The sequence below is a fragment of the Nothobranchius furzeri genome, chromosome 9, assembly GCF_043380555.1.
Source record: "Nothobranchius furzeri strain GRZ-AD chromosome 9, NfurGRZ-RIMD1, whole genome shotgun sequence".
Lineage (NCBI taxonomy): Eukaryota > Metazoa > Chordata > Actinopteri > Cyprinodontiformes > Nothobranchiidae > Nothobranchius > Nothobranchius furzeri.
Window position 1 is genome coordinate 60,469,559 of NC_091749.1, and position 15,445 is coordinate 60,485,003.

General features: G+C 43.0%; 1 long non-coding RNA gene across 1 annotated transcript; it reads left to right on the plus strand.

The window, feature by feature from the left end:
• Window positions 1-10,873: 10,873 nt before the first annotated feature.
• On the plus strand, window positions 10,874-14,669 carry LOC139071689 (uncharacterized). Its single transcript, XR_011521528.1, has 4 exons — window positions 10,874-11,453; window positions 11,531-11,584; window positions 11,662-11,703; window positions 11,781-14,669. It is a non-coding gene; the product is annotated as an uncharacterized lncRNA (long non-coding RNA).
• Window positions 14,670-15,445: the final 776 nt, after the last annotated feature.

A 15,445-nucleotide genomic window follows, 5' to 3' on the forward strand; every position in this document is an offset into this window, starting at 1 on the left:
ATGAAATAATCTTTATATGTAGCTTAAAATATGAATAAATAAACAAAAACTTTCCCAGCTGAGAGTTAATGGCAGCTGCTCTTTTTGGGCTAATCTGAGATGAGAATCTGGCCCAGTCCGGCGTTTCTTTATTAGAAGCATTTAGCTTTCTCTTAAGTCTTTTAGAAATTAACTTTATACTTGCTTCTCATCTCTTCACTCTAATAATAAATCCCTTTTTATCATCTGGTATAATTTACTCTGGAATTTAGGCTCAGGAGCCCAGGTTTTATAACTGGCTTTGATTATTCTGTGCTTACAGAGCAGAAAAGAATGTGACGACAACGCTGATTTCACTTTGCTCAGAGTCAACCGGGCTCTAAACGTACGGCCACCAACAACAACATTCACACTCTGGCTCTGTCTTCCATGATTCTCATGTTGTTTTTAATCATTAATTTCTCATTTTTTAGCTGAAACAAGCATTTTCTGTAATCTACTCATAACAACACACATGTAAAACTCAAAATCCCGGTTTTATGAATCAATTTAAGTATTTTATCTTGTTTTCTGTTTATTTTACATTGCCAAATTTACATTTCAGTCACACAACCTTGTAAAGAAGGCTCTGGCTTACAGCGGATAACTCTGCTACTAAACGATGACAAATATAATCGTGATAGATTTCACATATCAGCGTTGTGAAGCAACCCGGGCGTCTCCTGCTCTGATTTAGCTGATCTCACTCTGTTGGACAGGATTATTGAATGTGCCCTGTGGTGCATTAATGTCATGGGGCTGTATTTCCATTAACATTATGCTAAGTACATGTACTGCCCTTGAAGCACATCCTATGTACAGCTGACATCAGTTTCCTGCCCCGCAAAAATGTCCTTTAATTGGAGTCAATTAACGTGAGACTGTCAAGGGCTTTAAACAAAGATGGCGTAAGTGAGACAACAATGGCGACAACATTTTGACAAAGTTGTTTATTTTGCTGCCGGAAGACCTAAGCAGCATGTGCTGGTCTGCAGCTCTGTGCAACACTTTCAAGATTTGATCGAAACTTAATGATACTTCTATTCTGCCCTCAGGTCATTATGAGAAAAATACATCATCCTGTCTAAACATGCCTCTGATTCCCACCTTCCGTCAGGTACGCTGAAGGGCTAGGAGCCAATGAGTGACACAAAAAAAGGCTGAAGCTTCTGGAACAGAATGACCAAAAGTCAGGGTGGCTGAGTTATGGACTGACCATGGATCATTGTTCTCCTCTACACCTCCCCACACCAATCAGACCAGACTGTTCTGGGCTGGAGGACCAACACCTCCAGCAGGAAGAGACCAGGTGGTTAATCAGATTACCATGCAGCACAATAGTTGATTCCTCATGAAGAGTGGCGTCACTGTTCTGGTCATGCACATCCCAACCATACTGTGAGAATCCCAAATTGTAATACAGGAAGGGCAGCAGGCCAGAGTCTGCAGACTGAATAAAACCGAATAAAGTGAACATTAATACATTTAGAAAACAAATGAGCTAAAATGTATTTCTCATGCCTCTTAACAATGTTCGAAAATAGTATAACTTTAAATATATTGTGGAGATAAAAATAATATGGAAAAAAAAGGGGGTTCTCTTGCATTTGTCCTCCAATAACACGTTCCAGACCGAAAGCAACTTTTGGACCATCCAGTTGTCGGTCTCGACCAAGCCCCCACAATGTGGGTGAAAAATTGAGGCCAACGCGGAAGTGACAAAAATTGCAGTTCCACCCTCATCCGCTGGGGGCTGGTGTCAGAAGCGAGCAAATCCTCATTGACTCCCATGTTAAAAATACCAATTTCACAGCAGAAATGAACATCTTTACAGCCTGGTACCAAAACATGTTTTTTGTTTAAATGATCTAGTTTACACTCATGACGACTCTGAGGGGTGTGTGTTTTTTCTCACTCTTTTGTTTAAGTGTATTAAAAGCTTAAAATTCTGTATAATTAATGAGCATCAGACCCACGTGACCACAGAGCTAGCTCCGTGGAAAGGCCTCAGTAGAGCCTCGGTCTGGCCTGGAAACTGTTCCGGGATTTTGAGTCTCTATGTTTGTGTTTTCTTTTTTGGATATTATTTGTGCAATTGTTGGACAAAATGACTTGCTGTGGCATTAATTGCACTAATAGAGCGTCCAAGGAGTCTCCACTTCATTTTTTTCGGTAAGTAAAATTATATTTATGTATTTCAGGTCACTGCCGAGCTGAGCTTAGATTTTAACATGTACTGTTTAACCATGAAATTTAAATGTAATAGGGTAAAACCCAGTGCATTTAACATAATGCTGCACTTTAGAAAATGGGCTGAAATATAACATGTTGGTGGAGCTGGGTTCCGACTATCGGCTTGTGGAGCTCTCGGGAGACCGATGTTTTCCACCCGGTTCTCCCCTCCCCGCAGCCCAGCGCATCTCTGTCAGATCGCGGCTTCTGTCTGCTGCGCGGGCTGCCAGCTTGTGGAGCTCTGGGATGGACACCTTTCCACCCGGTTCTCCCCAGCGGCAGCTCTGCACACCTCAGATCGCAGCGGCGCTTGTCTGCTGTGCAGCTGCTGGCTTGTGGAGCTCTCGGAGACCTCTGTGTTCCACCCGGTTTTACCCAGCGGTCAGCCCGGCGTATCTCTGACTCAGAAGCTCTGGTGTTGTGCACAGTTAACTCCGGTTGTAGCTAGGTTGCTACCTCCATTAGCTTAGCTCCCACCTCCGCATTAGCTTTGGGTTAGCTTCAGGTTAGCCAGTAGCTAGTTCGACCTGGTGTTGTCAGTTGATCCCAACCTTACAGCCCCACCCTCAGCTCTGCCTCTCTTCCCTTTTGTGGAATTGTCTGGGCTTGACGGAACCTGTGACACGGTCAAAATGGCGGTGGTGGCCACCTCCCATTTATCTTCAAAAATGTGTTATTGGGGTCTATGGAAACCCATTGTCCAATATTTATATGTCGATGGTCTCGACGAAGCGTTGCACTTCTCTGGGTCCTCCACTTATTATTCTCCACTCACGTATTTAACAATTGAACACCATTAGTTCAATTCAATTCAATTCAATTCAATTTTATTTATGTAGCGCCAAATCACGACAAGAGTCATCTCAAGGCACTTCACATAATACACATTCCAATTCAGGTCAGTGAATTAAGCCAATCAGAAAAAATGTTTCCTATATAAGGAACCCAGCAAATTGCATCAAGTCACTGACTAGTGTCAGTGACTTTACAGCAATCCTCATACTAAGCAAGCAATGTGAGGGACTTGTCATATCAAACATTACTGATCATCATATATAAATCTTTCTGTCATGATCCTGCCATGCCCTGACCTCCGTGCACCATTATTCATCTCATGAGCCTTCATGCTTCACACCTGGTCCTCTCATCAAGCCCCAGCCAAACCCTGTTTCCACAGCAACCCCAGCCTGCATCTCATCAGCTTCATCCACTTCACCTGTAACAGAAGCACCAGAGCTTTTTTCCCCTGAGTATGACTGATAAACGTGTTCATTCCTATTAGAGACCACTGCACATGAATAAAAATATGAATAAAGTTGACCTTTAATATTGGGATTTACAATTAGAACACTTTATTGACCTGGGACCTGTTTGACCAATAAGGAAAATTTTCTTTAATTTATGAAAAAACTGAGATAAAAATGCAATAATTTGATGCCACTATCCAAAATAACTTTGCTGGCTACCGACTGGTCCTCAGGAAGATGAAGTTAAGCTATCAAACTTTAAACCAGAAACATTGATTTGTTTGGAAGTGATAACTCGCACAACAAATTGGTTTGTTGAGCAGAGAGCAGGTGTTAGAAAGAAGTGTTTCTCGTGGGGGTTTTAGGAACCATCCAAGCTGCTTGGCTCTGTTAGAGTGTCTCCTCCTTCTGAATAACAAACATAAAACCTCCAAAGCTGTTGGTCCTCATCTTATTAGAGTTGCCGTTTGGCCCAATGGCTCCATTCAGTGTTGAAAAGAGACCACTGACTGCTTTAAGGTGGGTTTAAGAAGCTGTGAACACAACACTGTTGATTCTCAACCAACTTTGACAGATGCAATAAAGACGAGTGTAGCAAACACAAGTTCACTCCTAAGCAAAGCAGAATTAAAGCCTTTTGGGAGTTATTTTTCTTCCTTGTAAAAAAAAACCCCAATATTCCCTCTCCCTTTAGTGCTGTTTTTACTCACCACACCACACTGGGGATTTCTCCATCCTCTTTAGTGGTAAATGTTTCATTTTGTTTCTCCAGCAAGGCACAATCTGTTTCTGCTATTTGAGTCTGTGCTGGCAGAGTATTAGTGGAATCAAGTGACAGAAAATAGAATAAAAAAGTAATAATGATAACAAAGGAAAAAACGGGAAAAAACAAGGTAATATTTAAAGGGATATTTTGCAATTTTTTCATATTTCTAAATCATTTTCTTTACAGGGTTAATAAAAAGCCACCCAGCCTCCATCACCCCCTGTGGCCAGAATATTCCACTTGCAACTTCAGACTTGCGGCTGCTCTGTTGTCACTTAGAAAAAACTGAGCTGTCATACATGGTGCTGCAGTCTGCCTCCAGCACTTTCCTGCATGTTTTAGACCATGAAAACAGCTGATTAGTTTAGTTTAGTGATGAACCACTCCTGTAGACACTAAGGAAGGAGCGGCCAATAATATTCTAAGGAGCATCTGGTGTTTTGAGGGTGGAATGTGGAATTTCCCAATGAATTAAAATGATTTCTAACATTATCCACACTGAGCTCACAGTAAGAAAATTATGTTTTAGAAATGTTCTTGATTATTGGAACACCATTAGCTCCCAGTTCAAGGAATAAAGCTAAGATTCATCTTTAAGTTTGACTACGCTTCGACTCAACATAAATGATAGAATTATTCAATATGTGATTAGCTGTTGTCTAAAAATATATTTAACCTTGAAAGCATCATCAGTTGATGTTGAATATGTTGTTTGTGTGTGTGTGTGTGTGTGTGTGTGTGTGTGCGCGCGCTTGTGGCATGGACGTAGTTTTGACTTTAGAAGTGGGGAGGACACAACCGGCATGAGGACGAGGAGGGGATCTTTACAGTAAGTATACAAAATGACATGTATAAAACTACAGCCTAGAGAGGCTCTTTATGCAATGTCAAGAATGCATTACTGCCAAATACACAGGTGGCAGGAACAGCCAGTCACATGTTAGCAAGTATCCGCAGGGCCAATAGATGAGCTTATGGACGGTTCTAATAGGAAACAGGCATCAACACAAGCAGTTTTCTGCTTGGACCTAGTGCTCATCCAGTGTCTTTAATACAGCGTAATATTGGTTTTGGATGGTAAAAATGCAGGGGACAAAAATTGACTTTGGAAAAAGTGTGTGTGTGTGTGTGTGGGGGGGGGGCAGCTTGTGTCTTGCTGGAGAAACAAAATGACACATTTACCACTGAAGGAGATGGAAGGGCTTCGGGGAGCAGGGATTTTGAGAGGGCATCGGCCTTGAGGTTCGGTAGGCGATATGGAAGTTGTAGGGCTCGAAAAAGAGGGCCCACCGGGCCTGGCGAGGGTTGAGATGGCGGGCAGTCTGAAGATGTATCACATTCTGATGGTCAGTCCAGATGAGGAAGGGGTCGGTGGTTCCCAAGAACCATTGCCGCCACTCTTTCAGGGCCCATTTAATTGCCAGCAGTTCTCAGTCGCCGACCCCATAGTTCTGCTGTGTGGGAAGAACTCGTATTGGTCGGTCGGTGTAATGAAGGCGGTCTTCCACTCCTCGCCTTCTTTGATGCAGATCAGGTTATAGGCACTGCGCAGGTCCAGTTTGGTGAAGAGAGCGGCTTGGGAGATGGCATCCAGAGCAGTACCCATGAGAGGAAGAGGGTGACACTTGTTCAACCCCCGGTAGTCAATACAGGGTCGGAGATCCCCCTCCTTCTTCTTAACAAAAATGAAGCCAGCGGTGCCAGGAGAGGTGGAGTGGCGGATGAATCCCCGTTGGAGAGCCTCGTTGATGTAGGAGTCCATAGCCCGAGTCTCCGCCAGGGAGAGTGAGAATAGGCGGCCCCGAGGAGGGGTGGTCCCAGGCTGAAGCCTGATCTCCAGATTGTACAATTGATGTGGGGGTAACCTGGTGGTGGGTTCTTTGGCGAAGACCTGAGCGAGATCATGGTACTGAGGGGGTACGAGCGTCAAGTTCACATCTCTGGGAGGAGTTGGTCTAGTTTGGGGGTCCGGGGATCCCCTATGGTTCAGGCAGGCCGTGCCCCAGGCCATGACCTTACTGGTGGACCAGGATAGGTGAGGCTCATGGCGGCAGAACCAGAAGTGATCCAGGATGAGGGGAGTTGCCGGGGTCTGAATGACGAGGAAGTGAAGGGTCTCCACATGCTGGTCGATGGTCATGCGGAGGTCCTGTGTTTGGTGGGTAAGGGGATACGGCATGAGTGGACGACCGTCCACTGAGGTGACAGGGATGGGTCAGTCCAAGGCAGTAAGGGGTATACGAATCTGGGTGACCAGTCTCTGGTCAATGAAACATTCAGCAGCACCGGCGTCGAGAAGGGCTTCCAGTGGGACCGGACCTTGGTCCAGGTGGAGGGTGACCAGGAGAGTGGTGCGATGCGGGACTGGAGGAGTGGAGACTCCGGGCAGGAGAGCCCCTACTCCGACCCGGAGGGACCGTTTCCCGGCCGTATCGGGCATGTAGCACGATGGGGACTCAGGTCTCCACAGTAGGCACATTGTCCTTCCTGGCAGGGGTGCTGCCAGAGATTTTGGGCCCCATGAAAAAATATCAAGTTAGGCCCCCTGGGGTCTCGTCCATAGCTGGAGCTGGGGTTCCACCCTCCCAGATTCAATGGGAGAAAAATATATAATATATATACTTAATATTAGTGTTTCAGTTTTGCTTAATTATGTAGATCTACATGCAGTCTTACTTAATTACATATCATTTTCACCAGCTGTCTCTCATTACACAATGAATTTACTTCAACAGAATTAGCAATATCACTGCTGGAAAAAGCAGGAAATGCACATGCTGAAAGGTGTTAATCTCCTTTTCCCAATTACTCCCTTAAAATGTGTTTATTTATTCTAAAATTTGATTTGATGATAAAATTCTAATTTGGATATCTAATAAAATTTCCATGTTGTGTCAAAGCTTTGCATAACTTCATTTTCAGCTGTCTTTCCTCTTGAAATCAAGTATTTCTGTATGACTGACAAAAATTAAGGATTCACTGCTCACAAGGTGACTTCTTTATTAAGTCTCCATGGCTTTATCATAGACACAAAATGAATAAGCACACAGTTCAAACCGGAGTCAGTTAGGGTTACATAAAATTTTAAAGTTGGACAACTTTGAATGAATACGTATATAAGTCCCTAGAAACCCATTTTTCTCAACAACAACAACAAAAAAAACAGCTAAAAATATATTCAGCCTTGATTGTACACAGTATTACGTCCCCGGCTCTCTAGGAGAGATGAGGAGGGGAGTAATAAAAGTAGTGTGTGGGTTAAATAATAAGTAGAGTGCTGTGTCGCTAAAATACAAAGATTTTATTACAAAAAAATGGAATATTTGCAAAGGACATTAGAAAATCTATATACAAAACAAAAGGATATATATATATTCAGAAAGGAGATAACGAAAAGCGCCAACCCAGAAGGGGATGGGGATAGACAACCGAGAATATTAATAATTATACAAAAGGAGAGATCCGTGGTCAAAGTCTAAAGCCGGTCCGAAGTCAAATTACCAAAGGGTCTAATCCTAAATCCAAATTAATATCGCGAGTCAAATACCAAAGTTGAACGAGAACAAATACTAAGTTAAGCGCACGAGGAGAAGAGAATAGTATAAACTCTTTCGAATCTATACTATCCTGGACCTTCTCTCTGACTGAGGGAGGAGAGCAGCTTTTAACAGCTGCTCCCTGATTAATGATTCCAAACAGCTGGGGCACCGGGAGACAGGCGAGGCAAAATCCACTGAGGCCCTCATTAGGCCGAAAAGGGCCACTGCACGTAACAACAGCAAGATTTATTATTTACAGTGATATAATTAATAATGCTCGATAACGATCATTACTAGATTTCATATTTTATAGTGTTCAATGTTATATCAAGTTTATTTATTACAATTATTAATAGCTTTTGTTTCATTTTTGCTCTCTGATGAATTATTTGGAAATTACAGATTTTTGGTTTGTGTTCTAAAAGCTACATAAACAAATTACGTCTTGTAAAACCTCCCATAATTCAGTCAGATTCAAAACATTTCATTTCAAGGTGTTTAGTAGATGAAGAGGGTTTTTTTCCATGTATGGTGCCTTCAAAAAGGTGCTTCACAGTAATAAACTCACAGTAATTTATGTTACATTAACATACTAAATAACAATGCTTCAATCTGCCCAGCATCCAAAACAATCTGTACATTTTTACTGTTTAATATATATAATTATCATTATGTGGAAAAACAATGTGTTTATGACCAAAAATAGCCTTTTTATATTCCTTTGTAATAGTACTGATAGAGAAGAGAGCTTTAAGTGATTCCCACAGACCCCCTTAAATGAGGCAGCTAGCTAACATGCTACATTGCTCACCTTCTTGAGGTTCATTGGGTTGTGAGGGGACGCCTGCTGGCATATCATCAGCTGCTGATTCTGGTAGGGACAAGGACAACAACCCATTTACCATATTTAGATGAATCATAGTTCCTCTCATTGTGGATATCAAAGCTAGCTAACAGGTTGAATTTAACCACTCACTAACTAAACCCACCTTTCTTTGAGGAAATACTGTGTGACATTCTGACGCCCTGTCTTGTGCCTGTCCTCTTTCTCCTTTCTTTCTTTCCTTTTGTTTTTGCAGACATATTTTTACTGCAACCTTGGCGCACTCAGCTGTCTGACGGCGTCGTAAGCTGGCCTTGACTGGTACGCGCCCCTCGGCCAAGAGGACTACCATTTTATGCTGTTGGCGGGGGGTGTTCAAATTAATTAGTCAAAATAAAGTAGGGACCTCTGAATAAATATACATTTCATCAAGACTAAAAGACTGTTTAATGTCTTAAATGAGAAAAATACTCCAATGTAAAGCACTTGTGATTTTTAAACTAAATTTTTTTTATTCAACTTTGAAACATTTTTGGGCCCCTGACAGCTGTGGGCCCTTAGATTCTTCCTAATCTTTCACTGCTTGACGGCGCCCCTGCTTCCTGGTAACATCGCACCCGTTCCCCGGGAGGCAGATGACCCAGCTGCATGGGCTCCTCTGTTGTTGGGCTGCCTTGTGGATGGGGAAACTGTCAGGTATAAACGGGAGCAGAAACTGGGCTCGGTTGGGTGAGGATGCAGCGGTCAAGTTGGAAAGCCAGGTCCAGGGAGGTCGGGGCCTCATGTCCGATCATGCCCTCACGGATTCAGGGAGGCAACCCCTCCAGGTAAACGAACTTCAGGGCGGTGTCATCCCAGGTCAACCGGGCAGCCGTGGTCCGGAAGCGGGAGGTGTAATGGGCCACAGTCTGGGAGCCCTGGCGGAGTTGGAGCAGTCGGATCTCATCAGCGAACTCGCTGCTGGGGTGAACAAAAGCCTTCTTCATCTCCTTCACGAAGGTCTCATAGCTGTGGCAGACAGGAAACTTCTGGTTATAGAGGGCCGCTGCCCACTCACCGGCCCAACCCATTAGAAGAGAAGTCAGTAGGGCAACACGAGAGCAGGAAGTGGGGTAGCGAGTCGGTTGGCACTCAAACGTCATCGCCAGGGTGGCCAGCATGCCTTCCGGGGATCCCCTGTTTCCATCCCACTTATCTGGGAGGCTGAGACGAGGCTCCATGCAGTCACTAGCGGCCGAAGCCTGGCGTTGGAGAGCCACTGAGAGCTGGACGACCAGCTCAGTTAGAGACTCGAGCTTGGATGCTTGACGATCTACAACGGCCCAAAGCTGGGTTACTTCTGCCGCTTGGCGATCTACGACGGTGTGTAGTTGGGTAACTTCTGCATGCAGGTGAGCAAGCTCCACTGGGTCAATATTAGACTCAAGTCATCCTGTCAGGTTTGGAAGGCTGAGCTGACGTGGAGCGGAAGCTGCTTGTAGCATGGCTGTGTGACCCAGACGCAGAGTAGTTGGCGTTGGGTTGGACAGAGCCCGCGGCTTTAATCTAGCAACGGCGACGCAGCGCTCGGAGAGAGCCAAGACTGAGTGGCGGTTCCGAATAAACAAAAGAGCTGACTTACTGGTGGTAGGCAGCGTGGAAGGATGTCTTCCTCGGTTTAAATGGCTAGAGAGCCTGAGAACTTGTTTCAGTGTCTGGAACGAACGACGATTGAGTGATCACTCAGCGGTGGCACTTCCGTAAATAGAGTCTGGATGATGACGTAGTCGAGCCATGCCAGTGATGGGGATGCTGGGTAGTGTAGTACTCAGGCTAGTTGAGTCCATGGAGGGTGGTCAGGAGTTGGAGTTCGTGACACAGGGGTTTGCCATACTACATGTGTTTGGCGTGAGAGAGACATAATAAGATACCTTTCGTCAAACATTTTGACAGGTCTATTGTCCTTTGACCTTTTTGACCTTTCATGCCTATTGTTCATTTTGACCCTTGACCTTGCCCCCCCCTTTCCTATCATTAATCAAATGGACAGGTGTATTGTTCAATGACCCCCCAGACCTTGCCCCCCTTCCCTATCATTAATCAAATGGACATGTGTATTGTTGATCGTCCAGATGGCCTAGACCCCCCACGCCGCATCATCAATGGCGTATTGTTGAACGTCCAGATGTCCATGATCCCCACGTCATAGCCTAATGTGTGTAATGGCGCGTGAAGTTTCTTATTGTGTTACCCCATCGGTTCCCACAGCCCCCTCCCTTCTGAGTGTAATCCTATAGTGGATAACTCTTTAAAAGCTCAGATCGTGTCCGAATGCTGAAAAGCCGAGCTCTAAGAAAAAATGATGAACCACGAGGAGCTGAATGAAGCACCAAGCCACGAGGAAGAGGTGTATATCTAACATGACATGGGTCACTGACAGTGGATGAGTGCGGCCTAACTGCTGTGAATGACAGCCCCACACACTGGTCAAGTACTTATGAAATGGTTGCACGTCTCCTCAAAGTTAAAGAATCTGTTTTTGGAGTAGCAGACAAGATGGGATGGTCTGCTTGCTATCGAGTGAGTGACAGAAGCTGAAGTCAATGCAAGAACTTTTACAGCCTTTTGCTGAACACACACAAACTCTTCAGAGTGACACATTGTCTATGTCATTAATACTCCCTGCTCTCTTTGATTTACTCAGCAGACGGATGGTAACGATCAAAAAAACTGATTAATAAGTCAAAGATGACTCGTTCACATTTACCGTTGTTTTTATCCTTTCAGAACAACATCCGACAGCCGCTTCAATATCTCCGCCCACACCCCCCCCCCTTCTCCTGCACAGGGTAAGATATATATAAAAAGGTGGTTATTTACTTCAAAGATGATTCGTTCATATTTTTCCTTGTTTTTATTCTTTCAGATCAATCCGACAGCGACTCTGAAACCGCTGACCGTGCTCCTGAGCAGCCAGCCGGTAAGCTGTTTCACAAAACCGCTCCGCAGCGTATATTAAATTTTGAAGTAAAAATATGATGCTTTTTATCCTTTCAGATGAAGAGGAAGAGAACGCCCCACCTCCTGCACCCGTACAGAGTAAGTTAAATTTATATATATATATTATTTATTAAAAGCTCGTTCATTTTATTTATTTTTATTTATTTTTTCATCAGAAAAACGGCTGAAGAAGAAGAAGCGGGGCAAATTTACGCCGATTCAGAGATTAAACAGGATGAAAATGGCCTACATGCTCCTGCAAGTCAACTCCGGCCTGGTGGATGTTGTGCAGCAAGTTCTGGTTTTGTAAAAGGAGGACGACGCAGAATTTTTTTCTTCATTTTTAGTAGGTTTTTAATGTCTTTTGTATCATGAGTGAAAATTGGTTTGATGACCTTTCAGATTTGTTCGAAGTAGATGATGAATTAAACGTAGATGATGATGAATTGTTAGATAGAATTCTAGCCAACCAAAATACCTCAGAGGAGGAGGAGGCCGAAGAAATTCTGTTAAATGACTGGTTTGATTTTGGCGGACTGAGTGAAGTAGATGAATTAGCTTCAGATAGTGAGATTTTAGACGATATTTTAGAATCCCAAGCCGTTTCAAACGAGGTCGATCAAATTCTAGCAAATTCAGATCCGCCTTCATCAGAAGCAATAAACGAAATTTTCAGACAGATAGAACACCAGCAGCGCGTAAACGAGATCGATCAAATTCTAGCAAATTCAGATCCGCCTTCACCACATGCTGTAGATGAAATTTTGAGACAAATACAACACCGGCAGATCGGAGGGAGCGTAAACGCAGTTTTTAACCAGCGTGAAATTAGAGAGAGAGTGTCTTTTCAAGCAATCAACGACCCAGCCGAGTTTTATATTAATCTGATGGAAATATTAAGCAGGTTTGCTGAAAGAGGAAGCCATATCGCACGTCCCAATGATAGGGTACAGTTTGAAATTAATACTTTGCACACGACGCACCACGTTAATTTTAATTATGACGGATCAAATATGTTAAATCAGCTTCAGTATTTACTGGATCTATTAGTCCAATCAAATAAAGCATTAGAGGCTGAAAATATATGTATCTACCTTATAAGCTTCTTTTATATATTTACCTTTTAAGCTCATTTGTATTACTCTATGCTATGGACACTTGCTCAGATACTCAAGGCCTCTACACAAAGATTTACAGCAGCATGTTCTGTTCTGCAACCTTGAAGGGAGTGAGCACATTCCAGCTCCTCTCACTTTCCTCTCGGCACCGGTGAAATGTATCTTCATGTATCAGGATGTTCCTAGTAATCTCAAGGATGCATGTTCTAGTGATGTATTAAACTGTCCACTAACAAGGCTGTTATTTTTTACCTGTCATGACCAATGACGTATGTACATGGCAAACTGCGTATGTAACATTCCTGTAATCTTCAATAAAAATCAGCCGTTTTCAGCAGAACGGCGAGAGTCTGTCCGAAGCAACTGTCAGGAGCAGATCGCGGGACCTGCTGGAAGTTGTAAAGGCTCTCCCCCTCTCGAGCGGTGAAACAGTGACTGGACTCCTCTGATCATTTGACTCCACATTCTGCCAACTCAAAAGGTGTTTAACTCCATCTTCTCCGTACCCGTGCTTGGTCTAACAGAAGAAAGACCAACAAATTTGGCGTCACGAACAGGATTTTTTCTTTTTGAAGAAAAAGGAGTTTTTGGAGGACGATTTGACCAACCGACCCAGCGAACGATCTTGGCACAAAACACCGCGGTGGAAAACAAGGTGAGCAGAACCTTATTTCTAAAAACTGCTCATTGGATTTATCCAAAGCCTTTGTGTCCAGAATCATAGTAGCTGTGGTCCTAAAATAATTGTTGGAGAAGAAAGTGGAGACAAGTGCAGAAGTAATAAGAGATTTTTTTTGTAATGGTTTAATGGTAAAATAAGATAAGGATTTTTTACAATGGTTTAATGATAAAGATAAGGAAATAGAACAGAAAGAGGGGTTGGAGGCCCAGGGTTATTAGAGAAGCCCTAAAATCCATTTTCCAGGTCGTGGCTGACCACACTATTTGCTGACGAGTGAATAGAAAATATAACGAGGTTATATAACGCTTGGCTAGGATTCCATAGGGGTGGGAACCCTAAAAGTCCACAGGTCGAGGACCTGGTTCGAGTTAAGGCCCTGGGAGGCTAGAGAGAGAGCTCCCTAAATTTTATAGCACAGGTCGAGGACCTGGTTCGAGTTAAGGGCATGGGAGGCTAGAGAGAGAGCTCCCTAAATTTTATAGCACAGGTCGAGGACCTGGTTCGGGTTAAGGGCATGGGAGGCTAGAGAGAGAGCTCCCTAAATTCTAAAGGTCGAGGACCTTTGCATGAGATGAGAAAAATGTTCTAAGGTAACTGTTTTTGCATGAAATGAGCAATGTTTTTAAATATGACAAGCAGCCCAGTTGAAGCCACGAGAAATAAGGTTTTATTGAGAAAGTCAGCAGAAAAGGCGATGAAGGAAAAAGGAGTAGATGTTAACAGCAGAGGTAACTGGAGCAAGATTTGGGAAGTGAAGGCTGCAGAAGCGAGAGAAAAAAGGCACAGCTGTAGAGAAGCTTCACTGTGTGTGTAAGCTGAGTTCAGCCTGTGCGTGTGTGAAGCGCAGCAAGAGGCTGCTTACGGCTCTGGATTGAAAGTGCAGCATTAGGAGAGTGCAGAATGCAGAGCCGAGTTTTGGGAGCTCCGTGTGTGTGTGGGTGGACAGCGCTGGATGTGTGTGTGAAGGCCTGATGCGGTACCAGAAAATAAAGAAATAAGATAAATAAGAGCTTTAAAAAGTTGCAACTCGTATATGTAAATTACACTGCAGTGCTAAAATTAATGTTTGGAGCTACGCAAAATTCAAATTCTGCAACCCTGTTCTGATCAGTCTTTGAACAGAACACCATAAGTTAATAAATAAAAGGTTTTTAAAGTAACATATGTATATGTATGTGTGTATGTATGTATATGTGTATACATATACATATACATATGTAGTGTACAAGCGTGATAATCATTTGTGTGCAGGGCAGCATGTGAGGGACCCCGATCTGGGGGTTAAGTGGCCGGGAGATGAAAAAGGAAAAAAAAAAAAAAACCCAATAAGAAACGCAAGTAAGGTTGTATATGACAGCTTTATTTTAGAAATATATGGATATACATATACATAAAGTCAGATAGCTGCTAAACAGTAAAATCGAAACAGATCTGCAGAAAATAAATATATAAACTGTTTCTCAGAGCGCTCTCAAAAAATTGCAATTGGATTTGCTCTAATGTTACATAAGTCCTGCTTAAAAGCATAGTAAGCATTAAATTCTGAAAATAACCAGTGCAGTGTTAAATAAATTCTGTGCTTAAAATATTATATATATATATAGAGAGAGAGAATAAATAAGTGACGGAATGACTTACTTTAAAAAAAAAGACTGTGACAAACAATGAATGTCGTCTGTGCCGTTGTGTGAATGAGTGAATGTGTGTCTTCTTGCATGAGAAGTAAATGCTGCTTTCGCTGGATCTTCTCCTGAATGACTCAGTTTTTAATAGAGGGAGCAGCTGCTTGAGAAACAGGGTGCGGTCCATGTTTTTGCTCGACGGTTATTTAGTTCAAGAGACTGTAAAAACAATAGAAAAAGAATTTATGGATAGTGTAATGACAAGAAAAATCCTTTAAATACAAAAAGTTGTATGGTTGTGGTTATAAAGGAAGTATTTTGTCTGATTATGGGCCGTGAAGTCAGCTGGACTCTCTCTTTCTCTGTTTTTCTGTGCAACATGCAAATTTAAGCAATTTGTGACTTTAGAAAAGATATTT